Raw genomic sequence first — 18260 nt, forward strand, 5'->3', positions numbered from 1 at the left:
GAACAAGCTGTTCTTCTGAGAGTGGAAAAGGTGAACTGCTCAGCTCCTTGCAGGGAGGGGGAATAGCAAAATGTTGCTCTTTTCATCCACTTTGATGAAGTCTTTTGTATACCAACATTTGGATTTTAAAAACAAGTCTTCTAATTTGTACCTAAGCTCTGCACTTTGAATTACATGCAATGCTTGTTAGAGTGTGCTGGGGTTCTTAACATTCACTTTGTGCAATTGAGAAGAAAAGTCCTGCTGACCCTTTTGAAGGAAGCTACACGGACTGACAGATTTGGCAAGGATAAGGGGCCAAGAGGCTCAGCAGATGTCATAAGGACAGAGATGTATATTCTTTCAAAATCCACTTCTACATAAAGATGATATAACTGATGCAAGAAGCAAACCCTAATACACAGCTCTGCTCTGCAAAGTGACTGTCTGTGCCAGTGCACTAAAACCAGTCCTGCTGTGCACTGTGAATCATGTCAGTTCATGTTGGTGAAAAGTTTTATACTGGATAGCCTTGGCAAAACCAACATAATTAAGTCTGAATGAGCTGCAGTACCATTCCCTATCCTATATCAATAGAGGTGTTTAATCTATTTAATCATGTCAGTGCCAAATACACTAAAGTAATTCATCATGGACCTAACAAAAGGGCGTCATTTCACTTGCAACATTTTTATGACAAGTGATAATGTGCAACATGGAAAGAAGCCAAGAGTTTCTAATAGCCAAGACTGAGTTTGCTGAGCTGCATTTACAAGGGGAAAATCTGCAGTTGTAAACATTATTATTTTACGTGACAAAAGAAATGCATATTTCTGAATTTAGTTGGCCACACTGAGGATTTCATTGTGTTGACCACATGAGTAGGAAGTAAAGTTAGTGTAGAGGGAATAAGAGCCTCCTAATGAGCAGAACCCAAAAGTCAAATATAACAGCTTCCAATGTATCCAAACCAGGTTTGAACTAAGTCCCTCGGAGATCCTGAAGACAAGCCTTTGTTCCCTACTGGATTGGTCACCAGAATTTATCTGTGATGGAGGAGGGCACTGCCCTGCTACATAACAGCTCAGGGCGTTGTCTCCTCTGTTCCTGACTGAAGGTGACATGCCAAAGAGCAGGATGGGGGGCACCCCAGAGCCTTAACCACTCACTAGACCCCAGAAACCTGCTGCATTGGCAGACCACTGATTTTCTTGGTAATGCAGGCAATGTGCCAATCTGAAATTGTGCTGCCTCAGTGCCAAGTCAAGTTCTGCTTCTGCATAAGTACTTGCAAGAGCTACATCCATGAAGCTGGAGGATAAATATAGAAACTGCTTTTAAACCTGAAACTCAACAGCTGAGCAGCTGACACCATTATTCTGTGGGAACAGAACCCCCAGGACTGATTTACTTAAGCTTTTGTTAGGGCATGTAATGTCACATGCAAAAAAGTCATGTTTTGACTTTGCTTATTCTGGCTAGAACTAGTTGCCACTACAGTGAAATAGATCACTCTGTAACCAGTGTGAAAGCTGTCAAAGCTCAAAATGAGATGCAGAATTAATCATCTGACCACTTCAAGGTCCAGCAGAGGTGTTTCTCTAATCCAGAGAGCCTTTTAAATCGTCAGATTTGACACCAGGAAAATGAAATACATGAAGAGTTAGTAACTCTCTCTAACTTATCCCAAGTCCTTCACTGCCATTTTAAGGTTAAAAATTGCCTGAAATCAGCGATTCATTTTTGGAACATATCAGGTACGTTTGATTTGGCAGGATGCAAGATATACATCTGCTAAAAATACCTAGTCTACTCAGCAGTAGTCAAATGGTTAATTAGAATATGTGACTACCAAATTGTTTCTCTGGTGTTCTAGTGTGTTCTGTTGAATTTGCTGTTAAGAACTTTTACAGGGTCCAATACCAATGACATTGTCCATTAGTGCACAGAGACTCAGCAATTTTTTAACATCTGGCAAGAAAAATTAATCTTTAAATCTCTGTTGTAACTGCCCTTTCCCATCTCTGGTGAAAAGAAATAATCAGCTACTTCTCAGAGTATTTACCATGTCTATCTTAGGCAGCTATGGAATTCATATCCCTAAAGGGAGTGTTTCAGCTCAGCTAACGTCATGGTATGATCACTTATTATACATACAGCATTAGCAGGTTTTTTTCATACTGCATGTGTTGTACTTCACTTTACAATACTTACTTATTATGATTATTACATTTTTATTGTATGCCTTTGCTGCTATGGTAATGCTGTCAGGTGGATGCCAGAATCCCATTTTGATTACCTGTATTTTATTTGTCAAGGGCATCTGATGCTTTGGGAGGGCATTCTTTTTATGAAGGTATGATCAATTTACGTAAATTAATACCTACTTACACTGTACATGATATCAGGTAAAGAATAGTACAGAGAAAGAGAAACAAGAATAGATTATGTTAAGAGTGGAATAGTTTCTGTGATACAATACCTGTCTACTCCAGCTGGCACTTGGACAATTAAGAAGGAATGATTTTCACCATAGGCAATAGTAACTTTGTCCTTGATAAATGTAATCTCCAGAGGCTAGGGATAAGGTTAACCCAACTCTACATGTAACATCCAGGAGAACAGAAGTAACCTTGAAGAGGGCCCTAAGCTCGAATTTTTTTTTTTTTTTAACTTGAGTGAAAATGAGGTTATACCCCAAAGGACACAAAATATGCTATAGGACACAATTAAAGAGGAAACATGCTGAGAATCACACACACAGACTTTTAGTGTCAAATTCTTGAACACAAAACTCAACCTTCTAGGAAGAGGAGCATTAAATGTATGAATACTTGCAAGAAATTGTTCTTAAGTTCTTCTCTGAAGATCCTTTAATTAGCTAGCCTATTTATTATGCTTTTTAGACCTGATTTAGGAATCTGATTTAAAAACTGTAGTATCCAGACATGCTGATGGGTTGTGCAAGTAACTAAAAGAAAAGCTACAAAAGAAAGACACACACCCACACACAAAATTTGGATTCCAGGACTGCCAAGGAGATTAAATTCCATGAGGCAGTAGCTGTCTACTAAAAACCCAGCTTCTAGTCCTGGAAAATCTTAAAGATCAGAGCATTTCAAATGAAGTTAATTTACCAGTCTAGCATACTGGACAGAAGGCTTGTGTAAGCAACAGAACTTTTTAGTTCACTGGGAGTTTCAGAAAAATTGTTGTAGGTAAATAAGAATCTAATATTTTTAGATATGGTGAAAGCTCATCCAAGCTTTACTTGAATAAAGCAGGATGGGTTTTGACCTTTTTTTGATTTCGAGTAAAGAAACAAACCATCCAAATGGTTTTGGAAATGAAAGCTCTATCCAAAAAGAGTTTTAGGATTTGGGTATTTAGCAGCTTAAATACATCTAAAGGGAAATGTATTTAAGATCCATGGAGACCCATCTACTACCACAGAAGAACACTTGTACAATGAGCCAGAACATGTAAACAAAAAAACTGAGCTGGCAAAACAGTTACTTGTTTCTAACAAGAGTGTGCGGGAACCCCAAAACTGTCCTTTGCTGTCATTCATAAACTTTATGCAAATATCATAGAATGTGTAAATAAAAATTCAGAAGGACCCTACAGCAGAAACACTCTTCTGAAAACTTACACCACCACCCACTGTACAGGGGCAGTAAGAAGGAAAGAAAACTGAAACTAAAAAACTGTCCAGTAATGGAGGGAAGGTGATGAAACAAACCCAGAGCAGAAGAAAATTACATAGCCTCCCATTTCTACCATGAGATCTCAGAGCTCTAATCCCAGGGAAAAAGTAAACAGAAATGCAGAGCAGCAGAGCTCATTGTGCTACAAAATGGAGCATCTGGTCAGGAGCCAGATTTAGAATGAAGTCACAGAAACCATTAGGCAGCCTCACAAACAGCTGGGATGCTAGGGCAGCTAAAAGAAACCTTCTCTGCTAAAAGTGTGATGTTAGTAATTGACTTTGGTTTTATCTTTTTGCAGTGTTTTTCTATTACTGCAAATTTATGTTTTTAAACACCATTTTCATTTATATCTAGCCTAGACTTGAACTCTTGATGATCTAGTTCAACAAAGCCATTTATATAAGAAGAAGATTCCCAAAAGAGATTATTGGAACAGCAATAATTTTTTCCAGAGTTTCCAAAGAGTTACAGGGTAAATCTCCAGTCAAATTGCACAAGCTGATTTGAGAGCTGATAGTCAGAAGTCCAGGAAGAAGTGGGCTCTCAATAGCCAGGAAAACTCTCTGGTGTTATGATGAGGCAGAGATGGACACTCCAGAAGTCTGAAGGTCCTTACAGATTTCATAGCACAGATGAATGACCAGGCCTACAGCTGATGCAAATATTGCTTTCATAAAATGAGCCAAGTCACTCCAACACTGGTGGCTCTGTGCCAGCTTCCTCAGTTTAAAATCTCCAATTCAAAATACCACTTTTCTTGGCATAAGCACAAAAATGTGCAGAACAAGAAGGAAAATTACTAAATTTTTTTTCAACAAGTCCACCAGTACCCCTCAAATTAGATCACCAAAATCCATCTGAGAAAAATATATATGACTCCAGAAACCTCAAAAGGACTGCTCATTTCTGAGAGGTTCGAGATGAGACCCTGGCTCAAAACTAGAAACCAGTTGGAACAATTGTTTTTTAAATGCTCGTATTCCCTTATGCAGAGTTTGCCTTCTAAGAAATAAATACTCTCAGACTGACAACCAGAGTCACTTACACCTAGTTAGGGATATGCACTCACCATTATTTCAGGGGATTTATGTAACTGTTTTTTTCTCCTGTCCATCAGAAGACCACCTACTAGACAAACATATGTAAATAGTCCTATGAACTGTTCATAGATGTCATTTTCTGACATGGGCCTTTAGTTGCCAACAAGGTCACACAGCTTTCCTAAATATTCTTGGTTAATTTGTTATCCTCAGTATGGTCTCTCTTATTAACAAAAATATTAATCTCACTGTCCTTTTCAGATAATGCAATACCTTCATACCCAGTTCCCTTATCGGCTAAATTAATTTGTTGCATTGAAGCAACCACATAGATCTCACGCTGTAACGTAAGATAAGATACAAAAATGCAGCCATGACATTCTATGTATGAACTAATTTTTGATAACATAAAACAAGATTCTGAGAAAATTTGGAGGCTGTAACTGCATCAGTGCAGTAGGTCTGCAGAGCAAAGTAGCTGGTGCTGACAATCTGACATCCACGCTGTAATTCTCTATAACTCTGGACTGAATGCATATTAGTGGTCAGAGCACATCCTTCCAGTTTCTTTTCATCAAGAAGTAATCTATCTTTATACACTCCAAAACCATTCCACAGTGTGAACCAAAAATCAATAAATGGGGATGATCAGGAGATTCCCTTCTCTTCTCTCTCCCTTCTGCACACTAATGTAGATGCATCTTGACTTGCAGTTACCTCGCAGGGTTCTCTCGATTCTTTACTTAAAATTACAAAATCTCCATTTCAGTGTTACAGGAAGAACAAAAGTTCTGTTCAGCCTCATAGATGGGAAGGAAATCACCGTCAGGGTTTTGGAGCAATGGTTAGGGGTGATTATATTGATAGTGGAAGCAGAGAAATTGCAGAGGGTGCAAAGACAAGAGACCACACAAGCACAGTAGATCTCTGTGTACTTGTAAGCTAGCTGGCAAGAGATGACAAGGAGAGAACTTTCTGTTTGAAAATAAAGTATTCAGAAAGTGACATTGACATTTGTTAGTTGCAACAATAACAGACCAGCTACCTGCAAGCTAATCACCACATGGGATAATAAATCACTCTGAAGCTGAGGTGTAATACTTTTTAATGACCTCATGAAGCTAAGATTCACCTATTTGTAGGTACAATACACAGTGCAAGACCTTTTGTTAGACTAAAGGGGTTATTCTGTCTCCTAGTGGACTCATGATTATTTGATAGACTGGTTTATTTGACATGAGTGGTTTTCAATTAAAAGAAACAAGCACATTGACTGGCATTAATGGTGCTTACGTTCTTCAGCTAATAATCCTCACATCCCACAGCAGCATTTCTAATTATTTTGCTTCACCTTGATATCAAACTAAGCATCCTACAGCTGCTCAGGTCATCCTCTTCATTCTTAGCCATGATTGCAGCTTTGCCCACCTTTTACTTAATAGGAATTTTGCCATATTACAAGGTATATTAAATGCTGGCTTCAGCAGTTCAAAGAACTCATCAGCAAGCTGTTTTAAGATTTTTCACCAGTGACTCTCCCAAAGACAAGCAGGGCTGATAATATCTAGAATAGACTGGATATATGAAGTCTGGAATATGAAGTGGAAAAGGACAAAGTGACCAGGTTAACCCCAGAAACTTTAGGTGGAGACAGACAAGAGAAGGCTAACATCTGCTTTCACGCAATCTCATCTTATATTTTCAACCACGCTGGAAAACTGTGGTCAGTTTTCCACTGAGGTCAATGGGTTTTTAAAATACTTTGGCAAATTTGTATGTGGAAGATGCAATATTTATCTGCATATTGTAGAAGTATCCATTGTGGTCCACTGTTAGTATAAGAATTAAAACAAGAAGGAAAAATCCTAAATTTCTTCAGCTATCTAAGTGGAAACATTTTCCAATGGACTATGCCCAATTAGAATTTAATTTCTGAAACTTTTAATATAAAATCTTTGGCTATTTTAGTGACAGAATTCTTTATAAAGACAGAGGGTTTAAAGCTTAAAAACCAACCAACAAACAAACAAACCACAAAAGCAAGGGAACTTTGCCTTCTAGCAAAAAATGAAAAATGTCAGTCAGAAAAATGTCAGTACATGTGACTATTTCAGCAGAAGCAAGTGTTTCTGAATGATTTCTGGAGGCATTTCAAAGTCATTTTCTAAATATGCAAAGTAGCTACTCATATCTAAATTGTTAGCAGTGTAAGACATATTGCTACAACAGCAGGGATACTTGATACTATGGAATTCACACATTACAGTTACAAGTGTAGGAAGAAAGTGGAGCTTTGAAATCTTGAGGGCTAAGGCCCTTTATACTGACTTGTCTTTTTTAAAAAACTTTGTTTTCAGAAGAACATTCCATAAAAAACAATAAAGAGTGAGAAGGCTTCTATAACTGGACAGTGTGCACAGTAAAGCTAAAACTCAACCATTCTCTTAAAATGTGTGTACCTTTTTGTCATGCTTTTTCCCTCTTACATTGACAACCATGTATATTGACTCAAAGCTGCTTTGCCTCAAAGTACAGATCCTGAAAATTTGTGATGAAAACTCAACAAGGATTCCCCATTGTTTCAGCTGCTTGAAAGTCTGCATTACTGTTTCTTATAATCCATCCACTTTAAGCCTTTAAAGATCCATACTTTAAGACATTTTTTTTCTTTTGCAGAAGAATACACACCCTGGAGTTCCTTTTTCACACAACTGATTAAAGCCGAGCACTCAGCCTGGAACAGCGGGTGAACAGAAGATGATGTTAAACACATAGCTAGTTTGCCTACCCTTTTGTTACTGCTCTGAGGTCTAAAGAGACATAGCTGTCACAAAAGTATCTGTGCAGGACCTTTATGCAAGGATGAATTTTATTTGATCCTAAATAGACTTTAAAGGCAGTGAAATGCATGCCACTGATCTGTACCCTGGGAATCTCTCCAGTAAAAACAGGCTGCCTATTTGTTAGGCGCTGATTATGTGTCACACCCATAGTCACCCAACCTTGACTTATATTAAATAACCTAAATATAGAGTTCAGTGTGGTTCATCTGAATTAACCCAGGAAGATAACGATATAAAAGCTTGGATCAGACATAGACATCCTATATAGCACATGCTATAAGAATATATAAGTAACATCCTCAAAGAGCTGCTTCTCTGGCAAAGACAACTTTTCAAAAAGAAAGATTATTTTTTTCTATATTCCGGGCAGATTAACTGGTTTTGTCTTATGCCTTTTATTAATAGAGATTTTCACACATTTTTACAACTAATTTTTAAAGGCCCCAAGCTGAGATCAAGGTGAAAATAATTCCTCCCTCTTTAAAGACTCAAGGAGCACTTTCTTCCCCCCTCACCTCCTCTCTCTCCAAAGGCAGGCAGGTGTCCAGCATCACAGGCCTGAGTTCCCAAATTCACTTTCATTTAGAAATTTCCTCAATAAAATCTTTCAAGAGCTTCAAAATTATTTTTTTCCCTGCAAAACAAAGTGTTTGCCAATCTGTTAAGAACTGATGTTTCCAGCCCTCATTTGAAGATGAAATTGATTCAGTAGAGTGTCCTGCAATTGTCACTTCAACCAACTACTTGCAGCACTCCTAAAACCAAGTTTGATTCCAGAGCAGCTTCTGCAAGTTCCTACTTGGGACATGATAATCATACTTTTCAGAAGGCATTAGACATCTTTAATGATTCCTTTTGTGTTTCCAATTAAATCACCACTCTCTTAATGTGGTAACAATAAAACTTTTCCGCTAACAGAATGTGTCAGAAGCCACTGTTTGATAACATACCAATAGATACCAGCTCCTAGTGGTGCCATGGAGTGGTAGGATATGCTCAGTCTTAGGCACGCATGAGCATATCTTCTGTCAATATTAACAGATGTCGTGGGGCAAACTGCCTGAACAGCATGATTAAAATTTTCCCATAAGAATAGATTAAATCATGCTTAAGAAGGCTTGATAGTGCAGCCAACTGAAACCACTTCAGCTTCAGCAGCTTTTCTATTCAAGGTTGTTTTGGGGTGCTCGGCACATATCAGAGATACTTCATGCCTCTTCAGCTCACATTTGTAATAGTCCATTCTTTTTCCCTTTGATAATTTTGCTTACACATGTAAGCAAACAGTAGAAACTGTGTAAGAATGCTACTCCTACAAAATGTCTAGCACAGAAAGGGTAATTCAGAATGAATAGAAATTAAGGTCTAGTAAATGTTGCTTTAATTTAGTAGTACTTTAAACAAGTGCAAACACCTTCTACTGAGGAACTTTCATAAGACACTGCCCCAAAATGTGATTTAAATGCAAACTTCCACTGAGCAGTCTCTTGATTTTGGACCTAAGCCAGACTCACTGGCACTAAATATGTGCTGCTGTAAAGCAACTTTTGTTAATTTGCTGCTGTTTCTTCAGTAATTTTGCAATCTTGCACTACCACTAATTTATCTTAGGTGTAGATTATCTAATGTTACCTACCACAGTAATTGTTCCTATTGACATACATGCTAACATAGTTCAAGAACCTACTGGCTGCGTACATACAATGCAGGATTTTGTCTCTGGGGTTTTTGTTCTTTGATTGCTTAATGGTGCCTAGGGAACAAAAAGAGTCTTTCACCTGAGTAGTTTATTGGGGCTTAGACTAGCATCAGAGCTCCCCTCTAGGTACGTATATTGAGCTCACCAGTTTCACTAGCAGTCGGTGGCATGGTGGGAAGGCAGAACGCTAGGAAAGAGAACATCATTACGCAAGAAGTTAGTGTTATCAGAGCTGAGTGACATTTTTCAGAAAATTTATGTGCTGAAAACTTCATTTCAAATTGATCAAGATAATACATGAATTTAGCAAATAGTTATTTAAGCATGCAAAAGGCATAGAAAAAAAGAGAGGAGGATATAAGTTTCAGAAGAAGTTGTAATTCTTGTATTGAACTCTTTTTCAATTTTTTCATTAAAAAAAATGGGCCTTTTAATTTTTGCCAAAGTTTTAAAAATTAAGAACCCACAAAGAGATGTGATCTTTAGACAAAACCACTAACTGACCCTTCTTTCTACCACTTACAGTACAAGATAGATCCGGGGCTGTTATGTCTTCACTGCCAGGACCACTCTTAATGCAGTTTTATAGTTTAGATACTTTAGCCCTGAATTTAGCTCTTTATCCGAGGACCTGAACAGATTAGATTTGTAGGGCACAGGGCTAAGATGACAGAGAGACATGAGCGTTTTAACACCCAACCTTACGGCATTCCACTGTGAGGAGGGGTACACCCCCTCTACCACTCAGCAGCCTATCTTTTGTGCAGTACATTTGGTTATGGGCAACAGGGCTTATATTCACTCTGCAATTATGAAAAAAGCCGGAAGCACAAACCTGTGGTTTCCTGAATCCCTAGACTGTGGTTACCATACATTTTTAGCAAGAAGATGTAGACCTTCCCCAAAATTCTAATCCTCACTTTCCTCTTTGCAGGTTATCTGTACATGAGGCCCAGCTCTGGGAGCAGCTGGTGGGGAGAAGACACCCTTTGAGAGGCCACTGAAGCTTGGGCACCAACTGCTATGCTTGAACAAATGCCAGATACTCTTCAACATCTGGCCTATTGTAGCTGCTACAGAGGTTTCTACTGTTCATGCAGAGGACAGAAAACCTCCTCAAAAGCATCTCAGACCTCACCTGTGCAATTCCTGCCATGTTATTTCATCATGCCACACTGTGCCCTTGTGCAAATCATTGACAGGTTAAGCCTATCCCTAAAAGAGGGGCAAAGTAAGACAGAAGTAGAGAGTGTAAGGAATGGGTAAGATAGCTGTAGAGTTTGTTACAGGAAACAACAATAGAGAACTTTGTCTATCTTAGATTTTTCACCGAAGTTCCCATGACTATTATCGGCTACACTGTTTTCACAAATGAAACCACAGGCTAGGGCTGTATTGCTGAAAAGCGTTATTGGCCATTAGTGTTTTAACTGTTGTTTTCTCACTTCACACTCATGAGAATTGGTTAAAACTGCAGACTTCTGATGGCAAGAAGACAAAATCTAGAGGTTTGAAATACAATATTTATCCAGTCACGTTAGGTTCTTACTTACACTGTGTTAATATCTTTTTTCTGGAAACAGTTCCTGGTTTTGTGAAATGAGCTGAAAAGAACAGAAACAGCCATGAAAATACCTTAATTTCAGAGTCATGCTGCCCTTACAAGGACTTGTACAGATCCATCAGCTAGTGTTCCTGATTCAGACTGACTTTGTTCAAATTAAAGGACAAAATTTCCAAGATTGGCTTGTAAAATAATAGTCACACAGGAATTACAAAACATATGGATTTATTAATTTAATACTTTCCATAGCTTCCTCTGGCTCCTGATCTTTGCACTGAGTAAATGTATTTTCAACCAAAATGTTATGAAAGTATGTCAGTTCTTTTAATGGGGTTAGCTAATCCTTGAATGTGCCAGCAGATACATTAACCATCTTGAGGAAAACAAACCCATTTGATTCAGAATACCCATTTTTCATATTTTACATGATTTTCAGCCAAGAGATCACTGGGACTGTCTTTAAATCAAAGCAAGCTAATGAGAAGAAAGGAAGGAAGGAAATAATAGAAGACATTTAGCAATTATCACCCTTTTAACAGTCCTGGTGAATTAAGACGATAAGTTCTGTACACTGCAAAAAATATCACACATATCTGTTGTGCAGTTCCTTATAAAAAAATCCCAAGTTATATCAGGCCCAATTCTTTAAAAGGATAATTATATTTCCTAGATTACATAGCAATACACCTCTGACATCAGCATCACAGATGGCCAGCACTTCCCTTGTTCAGCAACTTCAGTGGAAGATATGCTGAGGAGGAGTGGATCCCATGGCAAGAAGATTTATGTAGAGCATTTAAACATTTCACAGCCCTTCTACTGCAAGCTTCTCTGGCAATGTTTCAGGATTAATCAACAGTATTTATACCAGAATGGAAAATTCAAAAGTAAAATACATTATTAAACATAAAATGTCAAATGGAAAAAAAAAAAAAAAATCAAGGAAATTAAGATCTTCAGAAATGGAAAAAAAAAAAAGAGAGTGAATGTTGTCATTTTCTTTCCCTTGAAGAGATACTATAAACAACTTCTAAATTAGATTAGTCATCTCAGTCCATCCTTATGAGAAAAATAATATTCCACTTAAAACACAACAGGTTTTGACTGTTCAGCACAGTATTTTTAAAAAGAAGAGAGACAAATACACATACTTTATTGATACTATAGCAAATATATATGTAAAATCATCTTTATATCCTAAAAGCAATATCTATCATAAAGAGATCTTCTTTCTTGTTTACTTACAGAAGTGCAGGACTGCACTCAAAACTGTATTAGTCTACAGATTTCAAACCAATACAGCTTTGAAAATACAAGGCTACCATATTTGGCTGCTGAGGTCAGCGTAATTTTTGGACACTTTTCTGTTCATTTTGCCACGCCAAAATGTATAGGTGCAGGCAGCCCAAAATTCCCAACATGGATGAACTGTTCACACATTAAAAATCTCAAATAACTTTTCATTCAAATGTACTTACATGACATCTGATGATAAGCAGAAAAAAAGAGTAATTGGGGGGGGGGGGGGGGGGGGAACCAGAAGCATAGTAGCTTTAACAGTACTAGAGGAAAGAGGTTATAACAACTCTTCAGACTACTCAAGGGAGAATGCTTTCTGACAGTCCTGGGCTACGCTGCTTTACCAGGCTCCTGTTTGTGCCAGAATGAGTGATAAACCCTAGCATTTTCTGCTTACAACATTCCTACAACTGTTCTGATTTCCCATTAGATCATTATTGTGAATACTATTTTTAATCCAGAGATACTTTCTTAGAAATTAAAATCACTTATTTCCCCTACGGGATTGCTTATTCTTAACCTGCCCAAGCATGAAGGTATCTTTGATCCTGTCTTCACTTCAGTACATGGTCCTGCAGAGTTTAGGGCATTTGTGCTTTTAAATAAATCATCCTTAGTCTATTTTTTTGTCATGCAAATTGAATGAATTGTGGATATGAATATATGTGTAACATTAATTTCAAATTTTGAGCTCTAAAACCTGTTCACATCCACGGTTTCATTCCTGACTGAACTCAGTTCAACACTAAATAATGGAAGTTGGGGACAGATTCCTTACTCATTTTTTACATTAAACATAATAAATGTTGTGGGGTTGGTTTTTTTAGTAAACAAACATACAGAAAGAGCAGCCATTTAGCTTAGAAGCTGATATTATTAACTCTGAAGAAATCCAGCAAAAGGAGAGAAGTGCTCTGAGCAGAATATGGATGATTTTATGACATATTACCTGTTCCCCATTGCCCACCTTCATTCTCTGGAATTTGGTCCACTGCATACAGAGGACTGCAAAACTCATTTGCATCCCAAGTAAAGCACTTAAGACAAAGACTGACACAAATAATTTAATTGCTAAGGAACTCAGTTCAAAGTGGAGAAATGCTGCTCCCATCCCAGTAGAAGCTATGGGACCAAACAACTTCAGCGTCTTGTATCTCAGCTACTGTTTGGGGAAGGCTTGGGGATATAGATCTCAAGTGGATAGAGACGCCTCCCTTCCTGTCTGGTTTCTGACATCCAAGCTACAGAAAGCGCACGCGATCGACAGACCTGTCTTTTTGTATTTCCCAGTGGTTAGCTCTCAATTCAGACACCAGGCCTGTGGTGGTGACTGTGTACATTATAAAATGGTGCTTGTTCAAAGCCATACCTAACCTAGGTTAAATGCTTTACAGATGTGAACTGAATTAAGGCATTATTTAAGCACTTCTGTCTACCATACAGATAATGCAAAAAGGATTGCATCACTCTGCTTGAAACGCAGCTGCTACATGGTGTCATGGAAATACGTGTTTAAAACTTTTGATTCATTTTCTTCTTTTAGAAAAGTCTCAGTTTCAAGACCTATAACTAAAAGGATCACCATGAGCCAAGCGTCTCAAATGTAATACTATTCTGGAAACTATGTTTGCAACTGCTCACAAGTAGAACCTTGCAGAGTTCACAATTTCTAAAGGCTTTAAATAGTTTGGGAATATCAGCTGGTTCCATGTGTTCCTCCCACACTAACCTGTAGGCTTGTGTGAAGAATTTTTTCTACCTAGAAGAAATCTGCTTTTGAAAGGGCCTGGTAGATTCACTAGATTTTTCAAAGACTGGCTGAATTTCTGTTCCAGTTTGACTGAAATCAGGAACTATTTGGATTATTTCATGCACTAAGTAACTATTTCACTGATGATTTATTCTGTCCCAGCTGTAGTTGGCTTCAGCTGAATATATTGAGATTGAAAGGTTGATCTAACAATTTAAAGCCATTCACACTTCAGTCTAGCACATATAACACTCTTCTATTGGTGGGGCCTCCAAACAGTTCAGTGATTAACAAAGGTTAACAAAGTGTATTGTTAAAAAATTATAAAGGCAAGGATGCTGTGCTGGTTTGAAAGTAATGGGAAATTGCCTCCAGGGGTATGTTCACACTATATTTTCTCTTTTTTCTCTGCAACACTGACCTAGAAAACAGAGGTTCTTGTGCAATTACAGTTTCAGGAGGTGAAGCTTTTGAGAAAACTCTAGATTGTGCAGCACTGGTTATGTTGATGTAAAGACCTACTTGACTTCAGTTAGTAGCATTGTTCCATGGACAAAGTAGAAGGTGGAAACAGCAACTTTTTTTACTTTATCCAAACACTTTGCTTCCATTATTTAAAACGTTGTCTGCAAAACCCTCTAGTGGAGTTTGCAGAGAGATTGAACACAGTTTTAAGGTGTGACTGCTCACTCGCATTTCTGATACAGAGATAATACTAATATATGGTAGCCTGAAGGGAAGAGTGGACTTGTATAATTTTCTACTTGCATGAAAATGCTCAGCTTGCAACAGTCCTCCAGAATGTCTCATTAAAATGCTTCTTTTTAGCCACAATAAATGATATACTTTTACACAGTTCAGAAAGATTCTTTAGTTTGAAATTTTCTGTGGAAAGTTGCCCCACCCGAAGTGCAAAGAGATTGGAAAAAGCAATCTGGGGGCACAGCCTCTGGTTGCCAGCTCCAAGTGGGTGCAGAGGAAGCTATGTGACTCCCCTGACTGTGCAAGAACTTGAGTAACTTTTCTGCCAGAGTCTCTCTAACTCATGCCTCTCTATTTGGTCACAAGCACATTTTGGATTCACAATCAATCCTGAGACAGTTCCCTTAAGTTAGCCTGGGATCCTCTGTACCCATCACATGAATCAAAATTCTTGCTGAGCAGAGCCATCAATTGAGATGCAAAGAATAAGTATATATTGAAAAATAAATCCTTTGCATTTTGCCAGTTCAGTCTGTAATAAGATAGCTTTTAAACCATTATCAGAAGCTTGGATACTTACCATGTTGGTCTTTTGGTGTGAGATAAATATCAATTAATTTTAAATAGAAAGAGAAATTATTTGAAAGCTCTTCTCACTTAGTGTCAGGCTAGAAAATCTGTATAGTGAATTTTTAATGGAAGTTAGATTAGGGTAACTGGTTTTAGTGACTTAAGTATAAAGGGTGCCACATGGGGAAACACAGCTCCAACAATTATCGTGATACATACAGCAATGACAGACTGCATATGCTATTCGCTCCATAGTTTCACAACTTTTAAGGCCAGAAAAAAAAAAATTCATCTTATCTGACATATAGTTCACAGGTCATTGTATTTCACTGAAACCATTTTCAATAATTTTATTTAAACTCTCATTTTTCAGTCCTCCAAAGATTTCAAATGATAGATGAAGTGTAAGAGAACATGGTGCTTCATGAACATAGCCTGACTCAGAAGAACACCAGGCCAGTTCAGAGCACAGCTTATCCATCACTGACAACCCACTTTTACTTTTGATAAAGCCCTGCTTCTTGAGAGAAAGGTGAAGAACATTTGGGCAACTGCATATCATCCTGCATGATCCAGGCAGGCAACCCACTGCAGCACAAGACTTTCACACTTGCACAGGCACCAGCAATTTCCGCAAGTGTCTTTTGTAAAAGCTTCTAAAGCTTTAGTGGGGTAAGGACACTTAAAGACAAAATACAGAAAAGCAAATTGGGGGGGAGAAGATCCTAGAAGCAATGCAAATTGCTGATCTAAAATATGACATAAAAGGATACAAAATAAAGTAATACTACATCTCTTGACATACCCTACTGTCAAATCTATTTTTGCACATTTTGCTCAACTGGAGAAGAAATAAACTCAATATTTCCATGCTGAATATGCATTTGTGACACCTTTCTTCATATTGGTCCACTTTCACACTTGAAACCAGGTCATGCTGCAGAGAAACAAAACCTGGTTTTGTGGCAGCTAGTGACAATTTCCTCCTGTGCTGCAGACTGGAGAAGTTTGAGTGTTGCTGTGCAGCAGATGATAGCTGGGTTCCTTCAGGGCTATGTTTAAGCTAAGAGGGAAGCTCTCACTTGCTTACCATTATGCCACAGTCAATGTGGGAGAAGGTTCCTGGTTTCCAGAGTTCAAAGGGAAAGGATAGGGAGAGCGATTGAGGCAAAGATCAGGATCAGCAAGAAGGGCTCCTTGTAGCTGTCACTGTTTTCTGCAGAAAGAAACCACAGACCTTAGTGTCATCCTTCTGCTGGTTTACTGCATACTCTAATTTTATTCTTCACGGTTTGCATTGTCATACAAAGAATTTTGCTCCACTTTCAGTGTACTTTTCTCTATTTTTCTCTGACTATACATATATATAGGTGGAAATATAGCAGCAGTCTTTCAGCTTTTCTTTCTGTCAAAAAGAATTTATAGCTATTTACAACTTTCACTTCCTTATAATGTAGTTTTCTAAAATAAAGAGAGCTGAAATTCATGGAGGAGCAACCCATTAATACTAATTGGTTTTAAATGACTATCTGTTTTAAAGCTTATGCAATTATTAGAATGTTACTTCATTCTCTTGGACTAAAGAGGGAAGACATTTTAACCATGCGTAACAAATTCAGCCTAGTAAGTTACTGCTGTATGATTCAATAATTCATGAAACATAAGGAGCACAAAGAAGTGTTGCCAGGCTGCCCAAAATTTTGGATCTGCATTTTGTGTTATACTATACAATTTGCAGTCTATTCAACTTCTGATTAGGATAATTTGCTGTCATTCCCTATACCCCTGTACAGAGCTTTTATAAAATGAATATTTAGTTGTTCACTCACAGATATCACTTTCTGTAACAGAATGAGTTTCATGAGTTTAGGGATTTTTTTCCTCTTTTTTCCTGGAATAGGCTGAGGCAAAAATCCATTGCCTCAGATAAGCAATTTCCTTGTCCGTAGTTTTACAGCATGGGTCACACCATTGCGCTGACTTTAATGTGGCCATTACAGGACATTTCGGTAGCAGGGCATAAAAACATACTTTTGTACAAGTTTCAACAGTGCTGAAACATGTATCAGTCTCTCCTTGATAGGAAGCATGAGATATGTGTTAAGAATTGTTGCAAGCCTTTCCAAGATCTTGCCTGGCTCGTAGATTTTCATAAATCACTCTGTCATCAGAGGAACATTTAAGCAACTCTAGCAATACAACACTTGTTTACTTGCATAAGAAAACAGCTAAATAAAATCTAAATAAAATGTGATCTCTTCTAAAAATGCAGTTTAGCTGCCTTAATAGCTGTCAAAAATTCCACTAGAAAAACGTGAGCCATTTCCTATTGCCTTTTGAAGCCCATTCTGCCTGCAGCTGTACTGTTGGTGATGCATGCACAAAATAGGTTGTGTGCCTCATTAGGAGCAACTTTACTTCTCAGATTCAGACACCAATCTTGCCAAATCATCTGCAGTTTCCTTCTTCTAAGAATGAACTGCATATGCTATTTCTCAAGCAATTCTTAGCAGTGTTCTTGTGGCTGAGCAAATATCAAACAATATAATCTGTCTCTTGAAAATTAAATAAAGCTATATTTAGGTATCTTCTAAAACAATGAGAACTTTTCTCTCCTAAGCTTTAATAAATACTTCAATTCATCATCATACCTCAAAAGCAAAAGAGTGTGTATCACATTCTAGTGACCCCCATTTGCTTTGGCAGTCCTCATGAAAACCTTGTGTAGGAGCATGGCCAAATACAACATTTCGGCTCCCTTCATAGATTACAGCCTCAGTTTTGATGCCTAGCAGAAGCTATGAGAGAGCTCATTAGCTCTATGGAGAGTATGCTGTGGACATATGCAAGCTTGCTCTGTCTAAACCACTTGCCATACCAAAGCTGCTTTTGGTTAGCCAGAGAAATGTTTAACTTGCTTTTAAGAACACTTCTTATAACGCAATTTTCTTTTACGGCATTCCTACAGAAAGAAGTTCTGTTTCATGCCCACCAGGAAAAGTTTACAGTGACTTAACATCCAACAGTACAAAATTTCTCCTAGTCCTTTGGGCTTGGCAGGATGTGTACAGCAGTTCCAGAGTTCCCTAAATATGTCTTAGGGC

This window comes from Haliaeetus albicilla, chromosome 1, assembly GCF_947461875.1.
Source record: "Haliaeetus albicilla chromosome 1, bHalAlb1.1, whole genome shotgun sequence".
Classification (NCBI taxonomy): domain Eukaryota; kingdom Metazoa; phylum Chordata; class Aves; order Accipitriformes; family Accipitridae; genus Haliaeetus; species Haliaeetus albicilla.